A 15,279-nucleotide genomic window follows, 5' to 3' on the forward strand; every position below is an offset into this window, starting at 1 on the left:
GGTGTCCTTTTTTCAGGTAGAAGATATCCTTCTGAGAGGACGATGACTGTATTATTTATTAAAACACAGTACAATAAGGGGTAGAAATGATATCAAAAACTTCCTACTGAGTAATGAAGCTCCTTTTCTTGCATGTAAAAACCTCAGTCCTGTAATCTAGGGCTTTTTATAACAACCTCAAAGTTGCTATAAAATGCTATTGGATGATTACAAAGAAAGAGCAGTTAACTACTTATCCATCAATTCCTCAACAGGAGAATGAAGAAATTATGTGAATGAGCGGAAATGAGCGCTGGGTGGAAAAGCTAAAAAAAAATGTATTGGATGGAGTGGAAAATCATTTTTTGAGCTTTTCATTGAGAAGATGAACAAAGTACTGATTTCCTTGAGTTCAACTATACACAGTGGCACTATACTGTATATGCTACAGAAAAATATTCGGTACTTCTCTGGTGCTACAATAGAAATACATTGCTTTGACCGCTTCTATGGCTGGCCATATTAAGAATTTCAACCCTCTTTAAACTGAAATATCCTGAACATCCCTTCATAACATAAATTGGCACAGTGTTGGCTCAATGGTTAAGGCTCTGGATTACTGATCAAAATGTCAGGCGGTTGAGCCCCAGCACTGCCAAGCTGCTTCTGTTGGGCCCTTGTGCAAGGGTTTTAATCTTCTCTGTTCCAGTGATGCCATATCATGTTTGACCCTGTGCTCTGACCCTGACCTCCTAAAAACCTGCGATATGCAAAGAAAGGAATTCCCCCGTGCTGTAATTGTTATGTGATAAATAAATAAAGACTTCTCTTGAATAACATGAAATCCACCTCTATGTAAATAGCCCATACAGTACTTATTAAAAAGGCTAAAAAATCTAATACACATACTGTATATGTATGTGTGTAATCTGTCATCTTCATGTGTGTGTATGAGTTCCAGTTATATCACATTTATACCACTCTTTCCCACACAAATCCTGGTTGGAAACTTGGAGCTAAGCCATTTCTCACACACATTTTATTTTATAGATAAATTTAAGAGAGAACCGTGTCACTGCTGAAGCATGAAGAAGATGGCAGACATAACAGATGAGCTTTTCTGCCTTACTTACCTCCTTCTGGAGATTCTGGATCATTAAATATTATGATATCGCAAAGGAATAAATATGACTTGAAATTTTTTTTAGTAATGATTAATGTCAAGTAAGATGAAAGCCATGGGAAATATAAACTGACTAAAACCTAAACATTTTGAAAGTGCATATATAATCATTTAGACGATAAGGTTATAATAATTCTTTGGTTGATTATGTAAATTAGAGTATTAAAAAGATTTGTCACTGTGGGATTGTGACATCTAAAGTAACTTTGGCTTTATATCATTGAGAAGAGAAGAAAAAGTTTTTCTGCAGAAAGTTCATGAGTTGTGAGTCAACGCTATCAATCAACATTGCCCAGTTTAGTCCACAATAAGGTTGACGTTAGTGTCATCAGCAGGCAGAATTGCCAAGCATCTGCTCTTTCCTGTTCCTTCTGTTCCCACAAATAATTGTGTCATTACCTTTTAGCCTAAGAATAGGATGAATTTGGCAAAGCATCTCAATGAGCAAAAAGAGGGGAAATGGGAAGTAAATATAATCAAGCACGAGAAAGGGCGTTTTCAAAGGTTGAGTTATAGCGGACATTCTGTGATTCTCAGTAAGACTTTAAAGACAGGTATGCAACACACAACAAATTCATTTATTTCTGTAATCTGTTATTTATTGTGTTTATTAATGTTTCAAGTTAACAAGTGATAATTGGTGTTTTCAGAAAGCCTCACCTAAATATGTATCACACATCAATTTTTTTTATTTTAAAAGATGAAACGTGACACAACAGTATATATACACATCAATTTAACATTAGCTAACAGTTTGGGTTCTATTCAAATCTATTCAAGAAACCTTAGATAAAATATGAAGTAAATGCTATTAATGCTTTTCAGGTTTACAGGTTTATTTTATGCATTGTTTCGCCACCAAGAGCTGCTGATCTGTGGTAACACATGAGCTTCAGGTTTAGCGACTGATATCAACACAGCTCTCCTTGCCATGACCTAATTAAACCACACCACACGACTTACCCAAATCAACACACAAAGGTGATTTGTAAAGGCTGCTTTCCTGACCTATATCAAGCCACATTCATAATAATGATTACTCAAATTTCCTAGTGTTTGACTTACACCAATTGTGTTCAAGTCCAGTTGAACACACTGCTCTGTAGCAATTAAATCAACCTTTGGGATTTTAATCTGTGCACACTTTTGTCACTGCTTTTGGTCACTCAGCATTGCAGCCTAAGATTTGGAAACAGTCTGCTGTGATTGTGAGATGGAAGCTAACTCCCTTTCCTTCTTAGAAGCACGGTGAATGACCTCATTGCTGCCTGTGAGTTGAAGGAAGTGTATATCAGATAAAAGGACGTGACTGGATGGGACCCAGCCAGCTGATGCAATGATAATGTAAGAAGAGACCTCTTTCTCAAAAGCAGACCTGTAACTTTTGTTGAACTCATTTAAAGCATGAATCATGGTTATATTATCATTGATTTTATATAAATAAATATATATGAGTCATCTTTATAGTGTCTATTAAAAATGTTGAACTTACCTTATGTAAAAGGTTCTACAGAAAAGCAGGCAAGAACCATCATTAACTTCAACTCAAGCAGAACCAAATGATTTCACAGAGTCATTTATAACTGCTGATATACGTTAATCATCCATAACATTAAAACCACATGCCTATTATTGTGTGGGTCCACAGTGTGCTGCCAAAACAACCCGTCAAGACATGGACTATGGAGGTGTGCTGTTTTATCTGACACCAGATCCTTTATGTCCTGTAAGTTGTGAGGTGGAACATTCATGAATCAGACTTGTTTGTCTAGCACTGGAACTTGGAGGCCAAGTCAACACCTTAAACACTTTTTATATGTTCTTCAAAACATTCCTGGACAACATTTGTAGAATGGAAGGACACATGAAAGAGGCCACTGCCTTTAGGGAGTACTATTGTCATGAAGGGTTTTTTTTTGGCCTGCAATAATGTTCAGGTACAGTAGGTGATAAGTGTGAAAGTAAAAGAGAGGACCCAAGATTAACCAGCAGAACATTGCACAGAGCATCACACTCCCTCCACTGGCTTTCTTTCTTCCCTTAGTGCATGCACACTTGGCCGTCCATGTGTAAATAAAAACCTGATTCATCAGACCAGGCCATTGTGATATACACTGTGTGTTCTGACATCTTTCTATTATAGCTAGCATTAACTCTTTCAGCTGTTTGTGCTACAGTAGCTCCTCTGTGGAATCTGACATGACAGTCTTTTTTCTCCCACAAGACCTGCATTTTTATGATGCCCTGACTCAGTCGTCTATCCATTAAAATTTGTCGCTTTTCAAAGTCACACAGATCCTTACACTTGCCCACGTGCTTCCAACACAACAACTTTGCTAATATATTAATATATTTTAATATATCACAATGTAAGTGCCTTTGCAACAAGATAATGAATGTTATTGATTGTGATTAGATTTTAATGTTGTGGCTGATCAGAGTACAATATTTTACAAGAGTTGTTGGTCAAATAAGGCAAAAACAAAGATTTTATTTAATGTCTATAGCATCACTGTGTTTTAAGCTCAATCTCGGGTGGTATGCAAGTGAAATTAAGATGCACCAGGAACGTCTGCAGGATAGCACTGCCATTAATCAATTTGGATTTTAGGTCAGCCTTATTCTGCCTTCACTGGGCCAGAACATGTGGAGGGAGGGAGGGTTGTATGGCCTGTGAGCAAGGGATGTGAAATACTCTTAAAGAAATGGAGTCAGGATATAATTTCTATTTATATTCAGACAGACAGAAGAGGTGTCTTTCTAGATGTATTTCTATATGCCTTTCTATATATACACCATACCATATACCATATACTAATGTCTATCTTTATACCACATGATACCACATGTCCTTTACACCACGTCTTAAGGTTAATTCCACAGAATCATTTTTTGTGTTTTGTGGAATATATTTATTATACCCATAACACAACAACACTATTAGCATATTGTTATGCTGCATATGCTCCATTTGGCTGCATATGCTCCATTTGGAAATGTTTGCATTCACTTAAGACAAAATAGTTAAAGATAATAGTTTAAGATTTTGAATAGAAAATAGTTCATTTAAACCAACAAAATCCTTTTATACTCTCCGTGCAGCGTTTGGATCAATTCACTTGTAATATTTTCCCTTGTTCCTCACATATCTTACATTTCTAGAACATGCTGCCCTTTTTCTTTATCTTGCATTTATTTATTTATTTATTAGGGGGTCCTTTTGTTGTTTTTGAACTGCTGTCTTGCTACAGGATACACAGACACTTGATTTTTTTCACCCCTACACAATAGTAGATGGTAACAGATTATTATTATTATTATTATTATTATTATTATTTTTATGATGATGATGATGATGATGATTATTATTATTATTATTATTATTATTATTATTATTATTATTACTATTATTAAGACATAACCCTACGTTTGCACCCTATAAACATGCACTCTTTGTCTTGAAAATCATTTCTTCGCGGCAGAGCATGGTGGCACCAAAGCTTAAGCAGAACAGCCTTCCTTTTTTTCTTCTAGAGCAGCTCTTTTCTTTCTCTCCGCTTTCCTCCTCTTTTGTGTGACTCCCCACGTGTCTAAAACATTAGCGGCTCTAATCAGGGGGGGCGGGGCCTTGTCTCCGTGTCAGATTTCCCTGCGCGCTCGCGCTCTGCTGAATTAGATGCTCGTGCTGGACCGTTATTCAGAGGCGCCTGTTAATGTTCCATGTGATAGGCGTGAAACAGGACGGCGTGTAGGACCCAGTGGCGTCTTTTTTTTATACGGGGTGAAAAGACTCGGGGCTGCTCAGCCTGCACGGCATTCACGCGCACCTGACGGCCGGCACGCTGGAGTGGAGATACGATTTTTGGGGCGTTTTATTGCAACCTGGGCTGGAAAAGCAAGATACAGACATCAGCTTTACTGTGGGCATGGATTTTAGCCTGGATCTGTAAAAGCGTCCGTTTTTTTTCCTGCTGGGACACATCAGCATCCGTACAGGGATTGTGGAGGAACAACGGGACCAGCAGCACGAGCTCCGATCCCATGCATGTAAGCAGATGCTTCATTCAGTAGCTTTCTCCAGTCTAGTGGAAATGTGTAGCGGTTTGCTTTTACAATGCATCAGAAGTCGCTTTGTGTGCTTTAAAGACAAGCGGCGCCTTGGGCTGTTGATAGTGTCTTTTCCATTCATGCATTTTCACCTATGCAGTAAAAAAGCGTAGACTAGTAAAGGGGCGGCTTCATTCATCCCAGCATCACTGAGACCTGCTTCACTGTGTGCAATAGCTTTAATAGCAAAACCCTTTACCACGGACGCTGCATAAGCACTCATGAATTCAAGTCCAGCTAGACATTTACATATTTCCAGCATTTAGCAGACACTCATATCCAGAGCTGAGCAATTGGGGGTTAAGGGCCTTGCTCAGGGGCCCAGCAGTGTCCGTTGGTGGAGCTGGGATTCAAACCCATGACCTTCCTATCAGTAGTCCAACACCTTAACCACTAGGCTTATGATCAGGGGGGAAAAAAAGCAGTGATCTTTTATATAGAGATGAAACACTTTAATGTGATCTCATGGGTATGTTTGAGAACTTTTAAAACACCTTTTTTTATGATAAAGTTGTGACATATGCTCAAACAGACATTATAGATTGATCAATCAGTTATAAATAGATTTATTGATTATAGTTCATTACTGGTCTGGTTAAAATTTGGTTTTAATATAAGATTGTGCCTTTAACGAATGAAATTTGAATTTTATATCCTTATAAAGGCATTATGTATAAAGGTAGTTTTATTTCACGGACAGTGGGAGTCAGTCGCAATATCTGCCCCAGGTAAACTTGGCCGTGCTCAGCGTAAGTGGTCATGGATCGATCCTTTTTTCTACTGAAGGGGCTTGCCTGGAAAAGAGACTCTTGTCATAACAAGAAACATATGGTTATTTTCTAACCGCATTTCCATTTTTATGTCTCAGGATTGATTATAGCTACTGCTGGGTTATGCTGTGATGCCTTCTGAATGGCTGTAGATCTCTTTTGGCTTGCACGGACACCTCAGTGGGCTACAGATGACATCTAATATTTAACTTCCACATTGAACTCAGGGGACACTGATAAATGAACCACAGTGTGTCTACAGTGTGAACAAATAGCAGCTCAAGACAATTCAGATATTAACACACTATAGAGTGCTTAAATCTGTTTTAAATTGCAGGATATATTTACACTGGATATATACACTGGATGATATGACAGTCAATGAGAGGACACTATTCATACACACCTTTACACCTAGTTGTCAATCCACCTGCTGGTTTGTGTTTGGAAAGTTGGAGAACCCAGAGAAAACCTACACATACATACAGAAACTCCACATAGATATAAGCACAAGGTCAGGATCATAAAGCCTGGTGTTGTAAGATAGCCAACCAACTTACTGCACCAACTGGTCGAAAACTATTACTTGCATGTTAATTCATCCATTCATCTTCATTAACCTCTTAACCCCAGTCACGGTCGTGGGTAGATCCGAGCCTATGCAGGGAACACTAAGTTTGGGAATACACTCCAGATGGGAAGCCATTCTGTCACACTGATATTAAATTTTGATATCAAATGTTTTGAGCACAGAGCAAAAACAAAGGCTATCTAATCTTCTGGAGGTCTTAATATTAGTTTGGAAGATACTGTAATACAGCCCATGTGAGGTCAGGAAGTATAGAGCACATGTGCATTCCCAGCATGGGTTGCAGATCACAGAGCTATAAAATACAACAGTGCCCAGTACGGGGCTGTCTGTTAGTACTGCTACCCGTCATCACTTGGATGCCGATCACAGAGCTGCTCTTATTAAGGACTGAAGGCTTTTAGTGTTACTGCGACACACATGCTAGTTTAAACCACAGGACAGGGTGTGTTAGGATGTCAAGAGGATGACATTATTATTATTATTATTATTATTCTTATTATTATTATTATTATTATTATTATTAATAATACACCCCCCCCAGTAGCTAATAGTCATCTGTTTCTGCTGCTGCTTTATGAAGAATGGAATCAGAAGTAAAAGTAGGCTTCTATGGTTTTATTGAGCCTTTTACACCCATGAACTGATTAACCCATTCCTCACCTCTTACCATAGTACTGACCATCCATTTCTTTTTGTCAGTTATCTTTTGTGATTCTCTGTCACCACTAATATGGACAAATATCGTAAAGACTCAAACACACACACACACACACACACACACGCACACGCACATGCTCGCACACATGCACACACGTAATGTACACACACACACACACACACACACACACACACTAGAATGAGTAACAGATGACAGCAGTGAAATCTACATCTGATCTTCTGCCTTAAGTAGCTGGGGGCAAACATTTATACAAGAATTACACAAGAAACTTCAATCCCTCCCCACTTGCTTATGGCATCCGTGAGATGTTCTTTTTCTTCTTTTCTTGATTATCAGCCTCTTACCACATGAACCAAAACAATTCTGCAGTCTGACACTAAAAGCCTTCACGTCTGCAAATCATTTCATTTCAATCCGTTTCTCTCTATAGTTCGACTACATTGCCAGCTTGCTGGAACACTTGCCAATGCAAAACCTATTAGATCTAAATGCTTCAGGATAGCGTTGTTCTCCTGTAGCCTTATTAAACACTGTAAACATTACACTTAGTATTATAGTATATAGTACTACAATATAGTACTATATACTATAATAGTACTATAGTACAAGCCTCCGCCTTGTGTGTGTGGAGTTTGCATGTTCTGCCCGTGCCTCGGGGTTTCCTCCGGGTACTCCGGTTTCCTCCCCCGGTCCAAAGACATGCATGGTAGGTTGATTGGCATCTCTGGAAAATTGTCCGTAGTGTGTGAGTGCGTGAGTGAATGAGGGTGTGTGTGTGTGCCCTGTGATGGGTTGGCACTACGTCCAAGGTGTATCCTGCCTTGATGCCCGATGACGCCTGAGATAGGCACAGGCTCCCCGTGACCCGAGGTAGTGGTAAGCGGTAGAAGATGAGTGAGAGAGTGAGTGAGTGTACTTTTATTAAGTGTGATTTCAGTGACATTTGAAATTTGGTTTATTTGTCTTCTGCTAAGCTATTATTGTGCATAGTAGTCAGTGATTAAAGGATGTTGGACTCATATGTGTATGGTGGAAGAATATTTCTCACCAAGGTTTGGTTAAAATGCTGAAGTCTGTTGATGTGTAAGTGTTAGTAGGGAGAGGTCATTTTATTCTACTGTCAACATGCAGTAAATCCCCAAACTAACTAAAATGAAAGAAAAATGAAAGTCAAAGGAGCCAGTACTGGTCCTTCTAATCAAATTCTCCATTAGGTAATGGAGCAAACTTTATTTTAGTTAAATAGCTTTGAGCTGAGTGACTTACTTTGAAATGAAAGCTGAGTGACTGGCTCTGGTAGTGTTTTGCACCGGTAATGGGCATTGAGCTCAAGCCTAACTTCAGGCAAATGGTCTGGAAACAGAATGCTTGGAGATAAGGCCTGAGTTTGCTCAAGTTTTGTGAACCTCTGCTGAGGCATAGTTCCGATTCATTTCCTATAGAGTAATGAATGTAGACTGCCCTGTGTGGAAGTTTTATGAGAATCATTCACTATGGGGTGAATACATTAAAGGCTATTGAGCTACAAAATTTTAAGTTTAAGCTTCATGAAAGTTCTTGATTCCAGTCTAGATAAACAGCTAACATGAATGGATGGAGGTTATCCATTAATAACTTCATATAAATGCAGAACTGGTCCAAAGAAGCTGCAGCAGTAGATTTGCACCAGAGATCATGGTGGCTCATGTTTAGAAACTAAGTTAAACTATGGAGTGTTCAGTTTGCGTAGTTCCACTCTTAAATCAGAGACCAAAGACCAGATTTTTCCACCACCAGTCCAGTTGTGGAGTTCAGTTTTGGAGAGTGTATGGAATTTTTTTTAGCTTTGGTAAAAAAAAAAAAAAAAATGAAAAATAATAAAACAAACTCTCAGCCCTACAGCCAGATGTAGACTGAGATTAATGAGACCCTCCAATATATTATTCACATGTTCCACTTTAATATCCTCCCATTACTCACATATATGCTTTTAAAATCAGATTTCATTTAGCAAAAGTGTGAAAAAGTACACATGCTTATTTCTCCATTTGGACTCTTAGATACAATATTGAGAACAAACTAAACCATGCAAAGATATGAAGGTTTTGTACCATTATTAAAAAAAGAAACATATAGTGGCAATATTTACTAATAGGACAACAAGGCAACTCTGAAACAAATGTGTTCACATCATTTAAAGTATTGCCAGAAAATAGGTAAAAGTGTGATGAAGCTTATTATGTTTACTGTATGTACTGTGGAGCAAATGAAACCTACTGCACATTAGTCTGTTTTATTAAAGCTAGAAGATCACAGTAATACACTGATGCACAGTATATCATAAACCAGGCGTTTTCTTTCTGTAATCCAAAATGCAGTCTGATTGTATGATGTATAATAGCTCTAAAAAACGTCCGCTCCAGACATCATGGCATTATTTCTAATGGATGCAATGAGAACAGAGGACACAAGAACCTGATATACCACAATTCCTGTGTTTAACATCATGACATCTCCAATAACCAGGCTGCCCTTGCTTGTTAATAATTCAGTGACCTTGTCTCTTTCGCTCTCTGTTTTCCTTTTAAGTTTTAAGTTTTATTTCTCAAGAGATCCTGCATCCCACCACAATCGTGCAGGAATGAATCCAGTCCTGATCACAACATAGAAACCGCTGTTGGTTTTAGATTTGTCTCAGTCGCTCTCTAAGTAGTTACTGATACTCTCTCTCTGACACACACACACACACACACACACACACACACACACACTCTCTCTCTCACACACACAGAGTCTCTCTCTCACACACACACACACACACACACACACACACACACACACACACACACACACACACACACACACACACACACATTATACAGAAAAATAATAGATTCTCCCATTCAAAATTTTTGGTATATTGAACTATTTCACTCTACTGATTTTGTTTTAATAAATATTTATGAAAGTTTAGATAGAACAATGACATGCCATATGTAACAATAAGTGTTAGGAAATGTTTGATATACAGTGGTGACTTTCTTGGAGGCTAGTCAGGACTAAAACAAACATAATGTTTCAGTCTTGGTTGATGCTTCGCAGGTCTGGATAAAAGTATGATGTCAACATTCCAGTATAGAAAGGACACTGTGCTTCATGTATTGATGAAATATATTTAATGAAGTAGTTGAATTAGAAGAAATTAAAAGAAAAGTGCAGAGAATCCAACCCAGTGATAACATAGACAGTTCAGGTTTACAGTGAGAGCAAGTGGCCCACAGGAGCATGCAGTCCGGCATAAAATATGTATCACCTGAACTTGGTTGGGTCATTGCCTGAAACCCTTGCTTTGTTTCCTCTGGCCTTGCTTCCAGTTTTAAACGGGAAACGTTGGAAGCCCTGACATTTACAGCTCTGCATTTCTGTGGTTACGATGCTTTTTCAGGAAATTTCATATCCCATTAAACGTGCTTCACCAAGAGGCTGTAAAAAAAGAAAACAAGTGAACGATGTGTGTGTGTGTGATGTGTAAAAAACTGTCCGTAAATGTGTTACACTGCACTGTCGCTGCCGATTTGCATCATTGGTATTCCTCTAAATCAAATCAAATCATGACATCATTTGTACGCCTGACCCTGACAGAGTTTGTGTACATATCAGGAGGTAGTGTTTTTTTGCAGACTGGTTGTATGTACATCGCCTGTAAGTGGAGCTAGCTTGAGTAATGTTCTGGCACTTACAGTATAAAGCTCCATCGGTCTGCAGTAGCATTTCAAGCCCATATTGATGATTTACTGTTAGGAAGTGTTTGCTGAAGTGCACAGAGGGTATTTATACACTGAAATTCACAGCATGTTAAAGTGCCCAGGAGCATAATCTCTCCAGCGTTTCTTTATTGCAAAAAGCGATTTCTAATTCCTATTTTTAATGGAAGCATTTTGTTCTTGCCATGTGATCATGCCAAGAACAAAATGGGTCTATGTTTAAACTTTCTTATAGATAAGAGACTACATTAAATCAGCTTCTTTACAACTCTTTGGAGATGTGAGGTTGACATACTTTAGTGCTTGATATACTCTTATTAAAAAGTCAGAAACAGGTCACACAAATACAAAAACCTGATATTGTTCTTACAAACATGTGTATTCAGACTTCCAAAATGATCGACAGTTTTTCTGCTTATAACATGCTTAGACATCTTTATTTTAAGACATATAAGCAATGTACAGTGTAATGTTTTATGGTCTATGAATAGTAGGTAGGTGGGTATAACTGTAGAGGACAGAAGGTAGAAGATACAGTAGATAGATTCAATCCTATATTTATTTTTAGATTTTTTTTAATACAATAAATTTACATACTAATTAAATCTATTTATAGTCTGTGTTTCTCCCAATTCCTGCATCTAGTGAGTGAATATATGTGTAAATGTGTGTGGGATGGTCCGTTATTCCTTCAAGGTCGTATCATACCTAATGTTGACTCTGGCTCCACAGAGACCCTGAAATGGATAAGACGTGGTTACTGACAGGAAAGACACTCACATTATTTTCTTGTGTCTTTCATTGGAATTGGAACAAAACAAAATTGTCCATGTTTCATTTTTGCGGAGTAACTGGATATCAAAACAGTATAACTTTACTGTTGATTGAAATACAGTATGTGTCAAAATAGAAACATACAGTATTTTAGATCAGGGAAATGCATAGTCTGGCATAGAAATGCCAAAATGTAACCATTTAAAATGTTTCACAGGCCACAATGCATATTTTCTCCAATGCTCTTACTGTATACACTATATATAAAATGTTAACGCATGCTAAATCCCCAACATTTTTGTGTTCATCAGCTCAGTTGGAGTGCTACAGCTGTTGTCTCTGCTCAGAGCCATGAGATGGATGTAAAAGGATCAGTCTCCATCCGTAAAGTTGTTGCTGGCCAGGAGCATGTCTGCCACCTTTGCCCCAACACTAATTCTCTGATGACAGCTGGAAGGCTATATGCAGAAGGCTTAGGCTTTGTGCTTGTCCAAGTCTTAGACAGAGAATTTGGGTGCATTCTATAACCCTCATTATGAAATGAGACCTCCAAACAGTGTATCAAAAGCTTGATTTTTATTTATTTAAGGGTTTAAGACAAAGCGTACTTTTAATGGATCATTCTGACTGAACTATCGGAAGTGATGATTAAGTACGTACAGTGACAAAAATCAGTGGTTGCTCTGTCACAAGTTTGGATTCGGTTGGTTATCAAAGAAATAGATGATAATATATAAGTATCTAAAACCAAATAACAAATTTGTAGGCATGAGGTGATGAGTGTGAACAGATCAGCTTTTTTCTCAACTTAATTAGCTATGTTACAATTGCTAAAGATTAACGTGTAACTACTGATCCTGGATTTTCAGTGATTTCTCTTTATAATACATTGCACAATTGTATTATTAGAATAAAAGAAGACGGTAAAGGAAATATCATGTATCACCAAAATCTATATGTCTTTAATATGTACTACATACCATGAAATTCCTGATCCCCAGCTGTTCTGAGATGGCAATTGAAGTGCTGAAGTGCTGCCATGTAGTTATGCAGTGAACAGAAAAGGCCCCCCACTGCTAGTTTTCCTCAGACGCCCCTGTCAATCACTTTGTCTGTCCTGTTTATTCTATTTGATAGAGAGGCTGTTGGGACCCTGACATATTTTAATAAGCTGTTAAATATAAGAATATATAAGAAAGAATGCTGAGGTAGTTCGTGACTCTGGAGCCTATTTAACTTGGCTCCTATTGGTCTCTGTGTTTCCACTGTGTCTGTTACATGCATTAGGGAGAAACTGAGGCTGATGCAGTCCTAACCAGAGCCTGCAGGGGGTGTCAATCCTTTAACTGCAACTTAACCCTCAATATTACAATATTCAACATAAAGCCTTATTATAGTAACAAAAAGGCATTTACCACATCTGTAGAACGGTCCCCTACCGTCATGCTGAATGTGGGTCTACAAATAAGTTATTTAATTTTAAACAACTTGTGCATCCTCATTCTTGTTTCGTTTACTTGCATTAGACCAGTATGAAGACTGTGAGCACACATAAACTTGAAAATGTAAAAAAAAAAAGTAATCAGTGTATTGCAGGATATTGTGATATTCAATATGACGGTCCATCTATATGTTCAGACTACACAGGTGAGTATAAGTAAACTGTTGTGAACCTTTCTTATCGTTTGCTTACATCCTCCTTTGTTGGCCACTAGAGGGTGTGTCAAATGATTCAAAGCTGATAGTTTGGGGTCTGGACTACAAGAGAAATAAAACAAAACAAATTTTCCCTTTTTCATTAATGTGGTTTGCATAGATGCACTTTCTAAAGGAGTACTGACAAGAACAAATTGAAAAATCTGGGCACAAACGCAGTCTAAAGTGATAGGTCATGGATTTTGCCAGTATGGTTTGGAGTAACTCACTTCCACTGACAAGCTACATGCCTCCTCAGTATAGTGCTGGCTGAACTCTGGGGTTTGGCCAATTTCCAGCCAAAACTATACAACAGTCTAATCTCTGTAGTGTTTTTTTTTAGTGCTAGATGAAATAGCATTTGTAAATCTGGCCACCTGTGGCTCTCAGTGGTCTGCATTCCCATATGTGAAAAAAGTGGAGCTGTCAGCTCCAACACACAGTCTTGCCTTCTGTTTGCAGTCTCTCTCTCTCTCTCTCTCTCTCTCTCTCTCTCTCTCTCTCTCTCTCTCTCTCTCTCTCTCTCTCTCTATCTATCTATCTTTTACCTTTACTTACATGCTCATTTTGGAGAAGTTTCCAGAACTAAAATCTTTTTGAATCTTTTGACTTTTCTTAGATTGTGAACGTTCCTGATGTTAGTACTACTGAATTAATACTAGCATGGGGAACTAGGTGATCAAGTTTTCCCCACTAGCCTAGAAATGTTTTTAAGCTATTCCTCAAAATCTCTGTTGTAATTCTGTCATGCATTCTGGATATAAACCTATTTACCTGGCTTTAAATTTAAGCTAATAAAAATCTATTCAAGATTTTAACAGTCTTTTAGTCTGTGTATATTGGAGTGCGGGTGTAGATAAGGGGTGGGCAGGCGTGGTCAGTAAAGGGGTGCAAAGTGGAGGATTTGTTCTTGGTGGAATGCCAGTCCATTGCAGGAAAATATTCTTGCATACATTTACACCTAGTGGCAATTTAGCATAACCAATCCACCTACCTGCTTGTTTTAGGACAGTGGGAGGATTCCCAGAGGGAACTTGTGCAAACTGAGACTGACAGTACATACAATAATCTGAGCTTAGAACTGAGCCTAGGACCTTAATTCTGTGAGTAGTCAATGCTACTCTCTGTAACTCCATGCTCCATGCTAAAGAGACATTAATATATTAGTAGTATTATTATTAGTAGAAATCAGTGTGGCTACCAATGTAATAATAGTCTAGTTTGATAGGCTAGTATAAATTACAACAGAACCCCCACATCTCTGGTTCATTTCATCTTTGCCAAGTTCATTCATCATTCTCAAATGGCAGGAACATACAAGGTTAGCTGGACACAGAATGAGCTATTCCAGTGCCCCACTGATCACAATGAATCAGAACACTTCATTTTTTCAGTTTATTACTACAGTTACCAGTTATTTTGACTTTGTAATTTTGTAGCTTGCTAGATGGCAAAGAAATGTTGTTTAGGTGTGCGTCTTTTATACCATATGAGAATTCTACTCAGGTCATGCACAGAAAAGATAGCCACATTATATCTGTTTATTTTCGATACTGAGAAGTATTTTGGCTAGTATTAAGGCTTATAATTATATTAAATATAATATATTAAATAAAATAATACTTTTAAGTCAACTAGCAAAGAAACTTAAAAATGTACATTTGGAAGATAATGGATTTTTATTAATTACAGAAACAATGTCTAAAAAATGTGTTATGTTTTTAGAAGGACATTGCGTCGAACATTGTCAGAGAGCT

The 15,279-nt window shown here is 37.9% G+C and overlaps 1 protein-coding gene across 1 annotated transcript in view; it reads left to right on the forward strand.

Annotated features, from left to right (window-relative positions):
* The first annotated feature begins 4,877 nt into the window (after window positions 1–4,877).
* The window catches only part of dchs1b (dachsous cadherin-related 1b), a 90,986-nt gene continuing 80,584 nt past the window's right edge, over window positions 4,878–15,279 (forward strand). Inside the window, exon 1 of the mRNA XM_060895697.1 lies at window positions 4,878–5,209. The gene's annotated coding sequence lies outside the window, so the exon portion shown is untranslated. The remainder of the gene's footprint in view (window positions 5,210–15,279) is intronic.

Source organism: Tachysurus vachellii, chromosome 20 (assembly GCF_030014155.1).
Source record: "Tachysurus vachellii isolate PV-2020 chromosome 20, HZAU_Pvac_v1, whole genome shotgun sequence".
In the NCBI taxonomy this organism is placed as follows: domain Eukaryota; kingdom Metazoa; phylum Chordata; class Actinopteri; order Siluriformes; family Bagridae; genus Tachysurus; species Tachysurus vachellii.